Source organism: Mixophyes fleayi, chromosome 10, assembly GCF_038048845.1.
Source record: "Mixophyes fleayi isolate aMixFle1 chromosome 10, aMixFle1.hap1, whole genome shotgun sequence".
NCBI classification, from domain to species: domain Eukaryota; kingdom Metazoa; phylum Chordata; class Amphibia; order Anura; family Limnodynastidae; genus Mixophyes; species Mixophyes fleayi.
Genome location: NC_134411.1, coordinates 101,609,763 through 101,621,063, shown reverse-complemented (window position 1 = coordinate 101,621,063; position 11,301 = coordinate 101,609,763). Strand labels below are relative to the sequence as shown.

The following is an 11,301-nucleotide window of genomic DNA, read 5'->3' as shown; positions in this document are numbered from 1 at the left end:
AACATCTGCCCGTACCTCCACTATGCCTGCCCTAACATCTGCCCGTACCTCCACTATGCCTGCCCTAACATCTGCCCGTACCTCCACTGTGCCTGCCCTAACATCTCCCCGTACCTCCACTGTGCCTACCCCTAACATCTGCCCGTACCTCCACTATGCCTGCCCTAACATCTGCCCGTACCTCCACTATGCCTGCCCTAACATCTGCCCGTACCTCCACTGTGCCTGCCCTAACATCTCCCCGTACCTCCACTGTGCCTGCTCTAACATCTCCCCGTACCTCCACTGTGCCTGCCTCTAACATCTACCTGTACCTCCACTGTGCCTGCCCCTAACATCTGCCTGTACCTCCACTGTGCCTACCCCTAACATCTGCCCGTACCTCCACTATGCCTGCCCTAACATCTGCCCGTACCTCCACTATGCCTGCCCTAACATCTGCCCGTACCTCCACTGTGCCTCCCTAACATCTGCCCGTACCTCCACTGTGCCTGCCCTAACATCTGCCCGTACCTCCACTGTGCCTGCCCCTAACATCTGCCCGTACCTCCACTATGCCTGCCCCTAACATCTGCCTGTACCTCCACTGTGCCTGCCCTAACATCTGGCCGTACCTCCACTATGCCTGCCCCTAACATCTGCCCGTACCTCCACTGTGCCCGCCCCTAACATCTGCCCGTACCTCCACTGTGCCCGCCCCTAACATCTGCCCGTACCTCCACTGTGCCTGCCCCTAACATCTGCCCGTACCTCCACTGTGCCTGCCCCTAACATCTGCCCGTACCTCCACTGTGCCTGCCCTAACATCTACCTGTACCTCCACTGTGCCTGCCCCTAATATCTGCCCGTACCTCCACTGTGCCTGCCCCTACCTCCACTGTGCCTGCCCCTAACATCTCCCCGTACCTCCACTGTGCCTGCCCCTAACATCTCCCCGTACCTCCACTGTGCCTGCCCCTAACATCTGCCCGTACCTCCACTGTGCCTGCCCTAACATCTGCCCGTACCTCCACTGTGCCTGCCCTAACATCTGCCCGTACCTCCACTATGCCTGCCTGTAACATCTGCCCGTACCTCCACTATGCCTGCCCTAACATCTGCCCGTACCTCCACTGTGCCTGCCTGTAACATCTGCCCGTACCTCCACTATGCCTGCCCTAACATCTGCCCGTACCTCCACTGTGCCTGCCTGTAACATCTGCCCGTACCTCCACTGTGCCTGCCCCTAACATCTGCCCGTACCTCCACTATGCCTGCCCTAACATCTGCCCGTACCTCCACTGTGCCTGCCTGTAACATCTGCCCGTACCTCCACTGTGCCTGCCCCTAACATCTGCCCGTACCTCCACTATGCCTGCCCTAACATCTGCCCGTACCTCCACTGTGCCTGCCCTAACATCTGCCCGTACCTCCACTGTGCCTACCCCTAACATCTACCCGTACCTCCACTGTGCCTGCCCTAACATCTACCTGTACCTCCACTGTGCCTCCACTATGCCTACCCCTAACATCTACCCGTACCTCCACTGTGCCTACCCCTAACATCTACCCGTACCTCCACTGTGCCTGCCCTAACATCTACCTGTACCTCCACTGTGCCTCCCTAACATCTGCCCGTACCTCCACTGTGCCTGCCCCTAACATCTACCCGTACCTCCACTGTGCCTACCCCTAACATCTACCCGTACCTCCACTGTGCCTGCCCTAACATCTACCTGTACCTCCACTGTACCTCCACTATGCCTACCCCTAACATCTACCCGTACCTCCACTGTGCCTACCCCTAACATCTACCCGTACCTCCACTGTGCCTGCCCTAACATCTGCCTGTACCTCCACTGTGCCTACCCCTAACATCTACCCGTACCTCCACTGTGCCTACCCCTAACATCTACCCGTACCTCCACTGTGCCTGCCCTAACATCTGCCTGTACCTCCACTGTGCCTACCCCTAACATCTGCCTGTACCTCCACTGTGCCTGCCCCTAACATCTGCCCGTACCTCCACTGTGCCTGCCCCTAACATCTGCCCGTACCTCCACTGTGCCTGCCCTAACATCTGCCCGTACCTCCACTGTGCCTGCCCTAACATCTGCCCGTACCTCCACTGTGCCTGCCCTAACATCTGCCCGTACCTCCACTATGCCTGCCTGTAACATCTGCCCGTACCTCCACTATGCCTGCCCTAACATCTGCCCGTACCTCCACTGTGCCTGCCTGTAACATCTGCCCGTACCTCCACTATGCCTGCCCTAACATCTGCCCGTACCTCCACTGTGCCTGCCTGTAACATCTGCCCGTACCTCCACTGTGCCTGCCCCTAACATCTGCCCGTACCTCCACTATGCCTGCCCTAACATCTGCCCGTACCTCCACTGTGCCTGCCTGTAACATCTGCCCGTACCTCCACTGTGCCTGCCCCTAACATCTGCCCGTACCTCCACTATGCCTGCCCTAACATCTGCCCGTACCTCCACTGTGCCTGCCCTAACATCTGCCCGTACCTCCACTGTGCCTACCCCTAACATCTACCCGTACCTCCACTGTGCCTGCCCTAACATCTACCTGTACCTCCACTGTGCCTCCACTATGCCTACCCCTAACATCTACCCGTACCTCCACTGTGCCTACCCCTAACATCTACCCGTACCTCCACTGTGCCTGCCCTAACATCTACCTGTACCTCCACTGTGCCTCCCTAACATCTGCCCGTACCTCCACTGTGCCTGCCCCTAACATCTACCCGTACCTCCACTGTGCCTACCCCTAACATCTACCCGTACCTCCACTGTGCCTGCCCTAACATCTACCTGTACCTCCACTGTACCTCCACTATGCCTACCCCTAACATCTACCCGTACCTCCACTGTGCCTACCCCTAACATCTACCCGTACCTCCACTGTGCCTGCCCTAACATCTGCCTGTACCTCCACTGTGCCTACCCCTAACATCTACCCGTACCTCCACTGTGCCTGCCCTAACATCTACCTGTACCTCCACTGTACCTCCACTATGCCTACCCCTAACATCTACCCGTACCTCCACTGTGCCTACCCCTAACATCTACCCGTACCTCCACTGTGCCTGCCCTAACATCTACCTGTACCTCCACTGTGCCTACCCCTAACATCTACCCGTACCTCCACTGTGCCTACCCCTAACATCTACCCGTACCTCCACTGTGCCTACCCCTAACATCTACCCGTACCTCCACTGTGCCTGCCCTAACATCTGCCTGTACCTCCACTGTGCCTACCCCTAACATCTGCCTGTACCTCCACTGTGCCTGCCCCTAACATCTGCCCGTACCTCCACTGTGCCTGCCCCTAACATCTGCCCGTACCTCCACTGTGCCTGCCCTAACATCTGCCCGTACCTCCACTGTGCTTCCCTAACATCTGCCCGTACCTCCACTGTGCCTCCCTAACATCTGCCCGTACCTCCACTGTGCCTGTCCCTAACATCTACCCGTACCTCCACTGTGCCTACCCCTAACATCTACCCGTACCTCCACTGTGCCTGCCCTAACATCTGCCCGTACCTCCACTGTGCCTGCCCTAACATCTGCCCGTACCTCCACTGTGCCTGCCCCTAACATCTGCCCGTACCTCCACTGTGCCTGCCCCTAACATCTGCCCGTACCTCCACTGTGCCTGCCCTAACATCTGCCCGTACCTCCACTGTGCCTGCCCTAACATCTGCCCGTACCTCCACTGTGCCTGCCTGTAACATCTGCCTGTACCTCCACTGTGCCTGCCCTAACATCTGCCCGTACCTCCACTGTGCCTGCCCCTAACATCTGCCCGTACCTCCACTGTGCCTCCCTAACATCTGCCCGTACCTCCACTGTGCCCGCCCCTAACATCTGCCCGTACCTCCACTGTGCCTGCCCCTAACATCTGCCCGTACCTCCACTGTGCCTGCCCCTAACATCTGCCCGTACCTCCACTGTGCCTGCCCCTAACATCTGCCCTTACCGCCACTGTGCCTGCCCTAACATCTGACCGTATCTTCACTGTGCCTGTCCCTAACATCTGCCCGCCCCTAACATCTGCCTGTACCTCCACTGTGCCTGCCCCTAACATCTGCCCGTACCTCCACTGTGCCTGCTTCTAACATCTGCTCATGCCACTATTTGCTGGCACTATATAAATAAATATTAATATTGATGATTAGTCATTGACCATTTACTGAACAGTTCTTACATAATATGACACAAAATCACTCCAGCCAGTAACAGCTCCTAATCTTGAGATGACATAAATCAGCTGCCACAAAGACTCACAACATCTACGCTGAGATGTGGAATAATTACTGTTACACAGAAACAAAAGTCCTAGACCTTCACTAAACATGAGATTTATTTACTGAACTGGTGCACACTGACAGTCACCCAAACACAAAAAAATTAAATATCAGCTTTCATCAGTCTGGTGCAAGTTAGTCCAATTAAAACAATCATCCCATTGGAAGACATAGTATTATAACTTTTTTATCATAGTAACATGCATGGTAGACAAAATAAATGCAGACATGAATACAAAGGTTAGGGAGGGCCCTGCTCACCAAAAAAAAAACACATTTAAAATCCTATATATGCAAAATAGATAATAATAATACCCCTATAAAGTAAGGTTTGACCAGTAATAAGCACTTGCTTTGTAAATAAGCAGGTTAAAACTATATCTGTAATGTTGAAGTGATGGGAGTTCTCTATGACCTGGTAGATGGGACTACTCCCATTCACTTATCTGTGCCCAGCAGGCTTTAAACCCTGCAGGGGTCACTGCCAAATGTCAGCATTTCTGGACTTCAAAGTGATTACAGGCAGCACCATATGTCTATGGCCAGGACCCCAGCCGTGGTTATGCAGCGGTTATACTGTATTTTTGCAGTGAGTATAATAGAGCTGATCAATATACTGTGGAGAATGCAGTGGTTATATAACTGGCTGGAGGAGAACTCTCTAAGCCCACCCAGGATCTCCTGTTCCCACCTGTTGGAACATTACAGACCCTCCCTGACCCTTGACCTCCCACATTACTTTCATGTCCCTGCTTGTACGTCAGGTCAAATGCTTGTTATTTCTGTTTGAAAACACGAGAACCTAGTACCTTACTGCAATGAAATTATTCAATGTTAATAAAACTAAATTAAAAACTATAGATATGTTGTTTCTTGACAAATGTCTTGTAAGTGTCTTGGTTGGGGTACTTTAAATTCGGCGGCTTTAGGCAATCGAGAATTTCCTTACTGCAAAACGAACAAGTACTGTAGCTTGAAGAGGAACTTATAGAGCGGTTTGCTAAACTGCAATGACATCTTTCAAAGCTTGGAGAAAAACTAAATGTATATAATGATGTTTGATATAGCAGGGAGAGGAGGGCGACGTCTACCGTCTTACTCATCCCTGAAAGTCTGAACAGCAATATGGTGTTTACTGCACGCTGCTATATTTCTGTGAGTGTCTGTCACATATCCCACCGACACTTTCTCCCCAGCTTTATCTCAGGTCGGAATATCTCGGAGACATCTTCATCATCATCACTTATTTATATAGCACCACTAATTCCGCAGCGCTGTACAGAGAACTCACTCACATCAGTCCCTGCCCCACAACTTATGTGTGAATGGTATTTGTAGCTCATCTATATAAGGCAACTGGACCATAAAGTGGGTTTATTAGGGTAGCAATAAAGGTGTCAGCAGTGAGAACTCACAAGCTACCTACACATATTATGGGTCCTTGTGGGACCCCCGGACACATACCAGGACTAGGCCGTGGTCATACTCTGTCAGTTCCATCATGACAGATATAAGAGGCTTTCTTATTGTGATAAAATCCTCTTACATCTCTCCAACAGTCCATGCAGCAGCTGAAGGGGTAAAGGCAGAAAAGGAGACGATGTGTGTGTGTGGGGTGGGGGGTGGGGGTCTGACAGCCAACATGAAGGGCAGGAGAGGGGTGTAAGGGGCTGCAGGTCAGACTGGGGCTCAGGATCCTTAAGCAACAACATGTTCAATTTAACAAAGGACGCTTACTAGTCAGCAATTTCAGGGGTGGAACAGGGATGGCACTGGGTGTATGCACGTAGTCAGTGTACAGTAAGGGGGGGTGCCAAGCTCCAGCGCACCCAGCAGCGTCTGATTCAAGCTTTGGGCATCTCTAAGGTAGGTGATCTTCTGACGTATCTCTTGCAGCAGCTACAGGTCAGGTGTAAGTGCTGATTACTAGTGATGACGCTGTGTGTACAGCTAGAACATGTGTCTACATTCAGGAGCAGCTGTAAACAGTTATTTTTTGTACATTTTATTTTTCAATGTTTTGTCATTAATGACAATATTATTAACAGGTGACATTGATTGAATAGTTTTTATTTTTCTGTATGGTCCATTGTGACTTTATATTCCACATAGTATTGGACGTATCCTGCAGGGTATTGTCTGTTAGAGCAGAGAGGACCTAGACCCGTAGTCATCACCAGACGTATCTTCACGTCCGCTCCTTGTAGAATACAGACAATGCATAGGCTCCATTCATGTGCGTTTTTAAAAAAACGTTTTGCATTTGGTAATGAATAAGGCTCTTAGGGGCAAATTCAATTAGCTTTCCGGTTTCGCGAAATGTTTGCGTTATTGCCAGTATTACGGTACCGCAATAACGCAGATTTTCGTACGCAACCCTATGGGCTGCAAACGAAAATCCACGTTATTGCGGTAACGTGGATTAAGTTTCGCGGCTGTTCCGGCGCAATCCCGCGGACCGGAAAGCTAATTAAATATGCCCCTTAATGTTTTATGCAGAATTTATCACAGTTTTAATGTCCCAGTAGAGTTTACATTATAAGCTGGTCTCTGAGCCTCAATGGTTTCATTGCAGCAATTTGAATATCATACCTCCGGTAGGTTGGTTTTGGTGGGCCTGCTCGCTCCTGGGATCCAGGAAGGGGCCCATGGGAAGTGGACAAGGCTTTGTAGTACTGTGAGTGTTCAGCTTATTCTGTCCTGGATTTGGTTTATAGAATGTTGGGAAGTTTTGTATCAATTCCATTTACTTGTTTCCTCCTCTAAGCTGATGGGAAATTAAACTATTAAAGGTGTTGACATAAACAGGTGCTATTGCCCCCAATTGGACAAGTCCTTAACATGTAGCATGTAGGGGGAGGGATCAACAACAAAACAGAGCACATGTCCAGCTGGATAGGCTCCTCCTCCTCTGTGAGTTGCCATGGCAACAAGCATATGAACACAGCGGTCCTACTTCAGAGGACAGCGGTTGTCCTAGGGGAGGGATACTCCAATTTGCTGTACTCTGGTGGGATAAAAAAAGACGGGTTGTTCAAACCTTTCATAACTGATGTGGAAAACTCTGTTGGGTTACACAGAACAGCAGATTCGCATTGTGGTCCACTCCCAGATCGCTCAGCTTAGTGGAAACCGCAAAATAAAAATATTGGTCCTGGTGTGTTAGTCTGCCTGTGGTAGGGAAATTAGACTAAGCTCCACTGGGACAGAGATGTACATGAATAAAGTGCTGTATATAGCTATTTGCTGGTGTTATATAAATAAAGTAAAGTATAATATGTTCATAAACATTTGATGTTCACTTTTAATTTATAAATTGTCATGTTCAACGTAATTTCTCTGCATTTTAATTTGTAAGTCATACACAGACTAATATCACAATACCACCCAATGGACAAATTATTGTGCAAAATTATACACACTTAAATTTACATTTGAACAAAGCATCAGATACAAGAATGTCATTATTATATTCCACAGAGAGCTCTAGAAAATTGTTTCATTTTTCGCTATAAAAAAAAATTGCTGAAACCTAAAGGGTTAACGTTAACCCTTGAACAGCCAGCGCTGATTTACTGAAGAGCATTCTGGCTGTGTTCTCCATTTCTTCCTGATATCCTCCTCGCTGCTATTTGGAAGCTGTTGCTGGCATAGTACCAACAGGATGGAGCCCACCCCAGTGATCTGCTACTCAGATCATCCTCATCATCATCATTTATTTATATAGCGCCAACATATTCCGTAGCGCATAGATCAGCGGACTGACTGATAGAGACCAAACTAGGAGACATTTTTATGTGACGCAACATTATATAAACAAAATGTTTCTAAAAATTATTCCATACACTGAAAAACTTGCAGCAGATCCTCAGCCGTTTTATAGAAGGACTATGTCCGAAGAATTAGGCTCTCCCGATTGTCTGATCACAGTAAAATCTATGGACAGACTCCATATTTAAAACCTAAACAGCATCTATGTTATAATCACTAGAGGACGTGTATCTATATGTGTAAATGATGTTATACAGACAATGCCTGGTATTACCACAAATGGAAGATATAAAGACAATCACTGCATTTTACAGACGCATCATTCGGCCCAAAGAACGCATTACCCACGTCGCCCTCTTCAGCCTGAGACATCCCATCTATATGTCTCTAATGCGTCTCCTACACTGATCATTTTACTGTGTTACATTTTTTTGTTTGCTATTAATCTGCATTATACCAGGAAAAGAACCATCTGTTAAGCTGGGCACACATGGGCCACTTGGCATGAGACACGAGACAGGATCAGCGTTCAATTTGGCCACACATATTGGTGACCACAATGAACCAAAATCACCTGTGATACCGCTGTCTGTCTGTATGCACTCCATAAAACATGCCTCTCCTATCTGTGCTGCATTACTTGGTGTTCAGCAAGCAAATTAATAAGTATCAATCCAGGAAACACACAAAGTGAGAATTGAGGCCATTTGAGAATTCTCAAGTGATTCCGTACTGTACCCCAATATATCCTAATTTAAGTACGTTTATTTTCAAACTATAACACAACAGTGTGTGAGTGATAACTGTAAATATTGCTTTACCATAAGTCTGGACTACTCAGACTATCACCCACCGTAGCTCACGTTTCCATCACTAAGGCCGTTACTATGGGTTAAATCATCGGCCAATTCTTACTTGCAAAAATGGCTTGAAGCAAATCCGTAATGACAGAACTATGTAAATAATATATCTCATTCTTCAGACATTCTTTTATCCAATAGCATGAAGCCAGCAGAGAAAAGTATCACTGTCGGATTAATCACGAACCTACAAACAGTAGTTTTTCATTCATAATACTGGAGGACTTACACTGGTGGTCCTGCTACAAATGTATAACTGTTAACAGGACCCATTTGCAACAACAGAAAGTGTCTTGATAACATTAAATCTAACTGAATTCTTCGGGTGATACGATAATAAATACACACTATTGTTATATTAAAAATCCTATTCCCCTTTAATTATTAAAATCAAATAAAAGAGATTTAGTTTCCAGTATAATATGAAAGATAAGGACGTAGTCGTCTAAGTAACCCAGTCAAATGTAATGTAAGCTGTAAGACTCAGCGCAGGATAAGCAACACTGTAGCAACTGAACAATGACTCCCAGCATTCACTATCCAACATGGCAACAATGTTTCCGCCCAGGATGCTCATGTTAATAGCAGAGGTTCCATCCAAAGACCCCAGCATTCCTCAAATGCAGGTCCACCCAAGTCCCCATATAAGTTTAGAGACCGGAATGACCAGAAGACCATGTTTGCTAATGGTCTGACAGGGGAAAATCTCCTCTGTTACAGCCAGTTGGATCTGTGGCCACACTGCACAGATCTTAATGGGAGGCCAAGGGGTCCTGCGACTGACTGGAGAGAATCAGCCAATAATGGACCTGGATGATAGAAGCTGCGTCTCCGGGCTGGTGCCGCTCTGTAGTTCGTTCTAAATATAAATATAATAATAAACGCCAGCAGGGATTTGCTTGTCATTTTAGGCCCACACATTGTGCAATGTCTGGCTAGAAAAACTACTACCAGCTATAGCTGTTTGCAATAAACCACTGGAGCCAAGTATTCCACACCTGCTTGTTGCAGTGGCGGATCCGGGGAGGGGCTTGCTGCCAACAGCTGCACACTGTGCAGGTCCATTCAGCAGTGACAGTACGCTGCACGGCTGCTCTGATTGTGTTTTAAACAGCGGGACAGCACACTTTCACTGCTGAACGGACCTGCACATACTGTGCAGCCGCCGGCAGCCTTAGAACACAGAAAGGGGGCGGGGCCTAAATTTTTATTTATATAGCGCCACAAATTACGCAGCGCTGTACATAGAACTCATTCACATCAGTCCCTGCCCCATTGGAGCTTACAGTCTAAATTCCCTAACACACACACAGACTAGGGTCAACTTGATAGCAGCCAATTAACCTACCAGTATGTTTTTGGAGTGTGGGAGGAAACCGGAGCACCCAGAGGAAAGCGGAGCACCCGGAGGTAACCCACGCAAACACGGGGAGAACATACAAACTCCACACAGATAAGGCCATGGTCGGGAATCAAACTCATGACCCCAGTGCTGTGAGGCAGAAGTGCTAACCACTGAGCCACCGTGCTGTGTTATTTTTATATATTTATATCATCCAGAGGGGGTTATATGTGTAATGCCCTTGGATACAACACTAACCAGCTATGCTCTGTCCAATGCATTCAGTATCACAAGTGAAGGTCGGTGTTGTATTTAAGGACACATAAACCATTCTGCATGTATGATGTAAAAGCCTTGGTGAAAGTCTCTGAAGCTAAACAGCAAAATTAAACCAGTGTGTGCAGTAAAGGTTACAGGATGCACAAAACGGTGAATTAAAGTTTCATGGTAGTGGAAAACATTTAACACGTGTTGGGACGTTTCTCTGGGACGATTCAGCAATAAATTACACAGGTCATTAAGAGAAATCATTAGAGATCATTACAACAATCAGAGGGGAGGGGGGCTGATGTGGGAGACATAGGGCTGTAATGAATTCCCCTGCGTACTGGATAACAACCCCTGTGTTATTCATTGTGAGACCTTCTGGGGAGAATTCCCAGTTCTTATATCTTTTTATGGCAGCAATTTAATACTTCACATCAGACTTCAGTATTCAGTTCTTGCATAAATAAAATTACACCTGATTGACCTGCTGCTTAAACAGACCCATCCTGTGCCTGTAACGGGAGACGCCCTAAACCCCTCACAGAACACTCACTTTGCCCCAATTTATATTAAGAAGTATCGGACATTCCTTCTGAATCATACATTGTATCACATGAAAGGTCAGAGGTTAAAGAGATCTTGTGTCAGGGAACAGACCAATCCCAGCCTCAATGATCTCATGTTGTTTTGATGGTCACAGCTAATTTGCAATGTGTCATTTCTGTAATAGTTTTAAGTGCTGTCCAATATTAATA

The 11,301-nt window shown here is 47.7% G+C and overlaps 1 protein-coding gene across 1 annotated transcript in view; it reads right to left on the bottom strand.

Annotated features, from left to right (window-relative positions):
• The window catches only part of GSE1 (Gse1 coiled-coil protein), a 293,567-nt gene that overhangs the window by 255,394 nt on the left and 26,872 nt on the right, over nt 1-11,301 (bottom strand). The window lies entirely within an intron of this gene.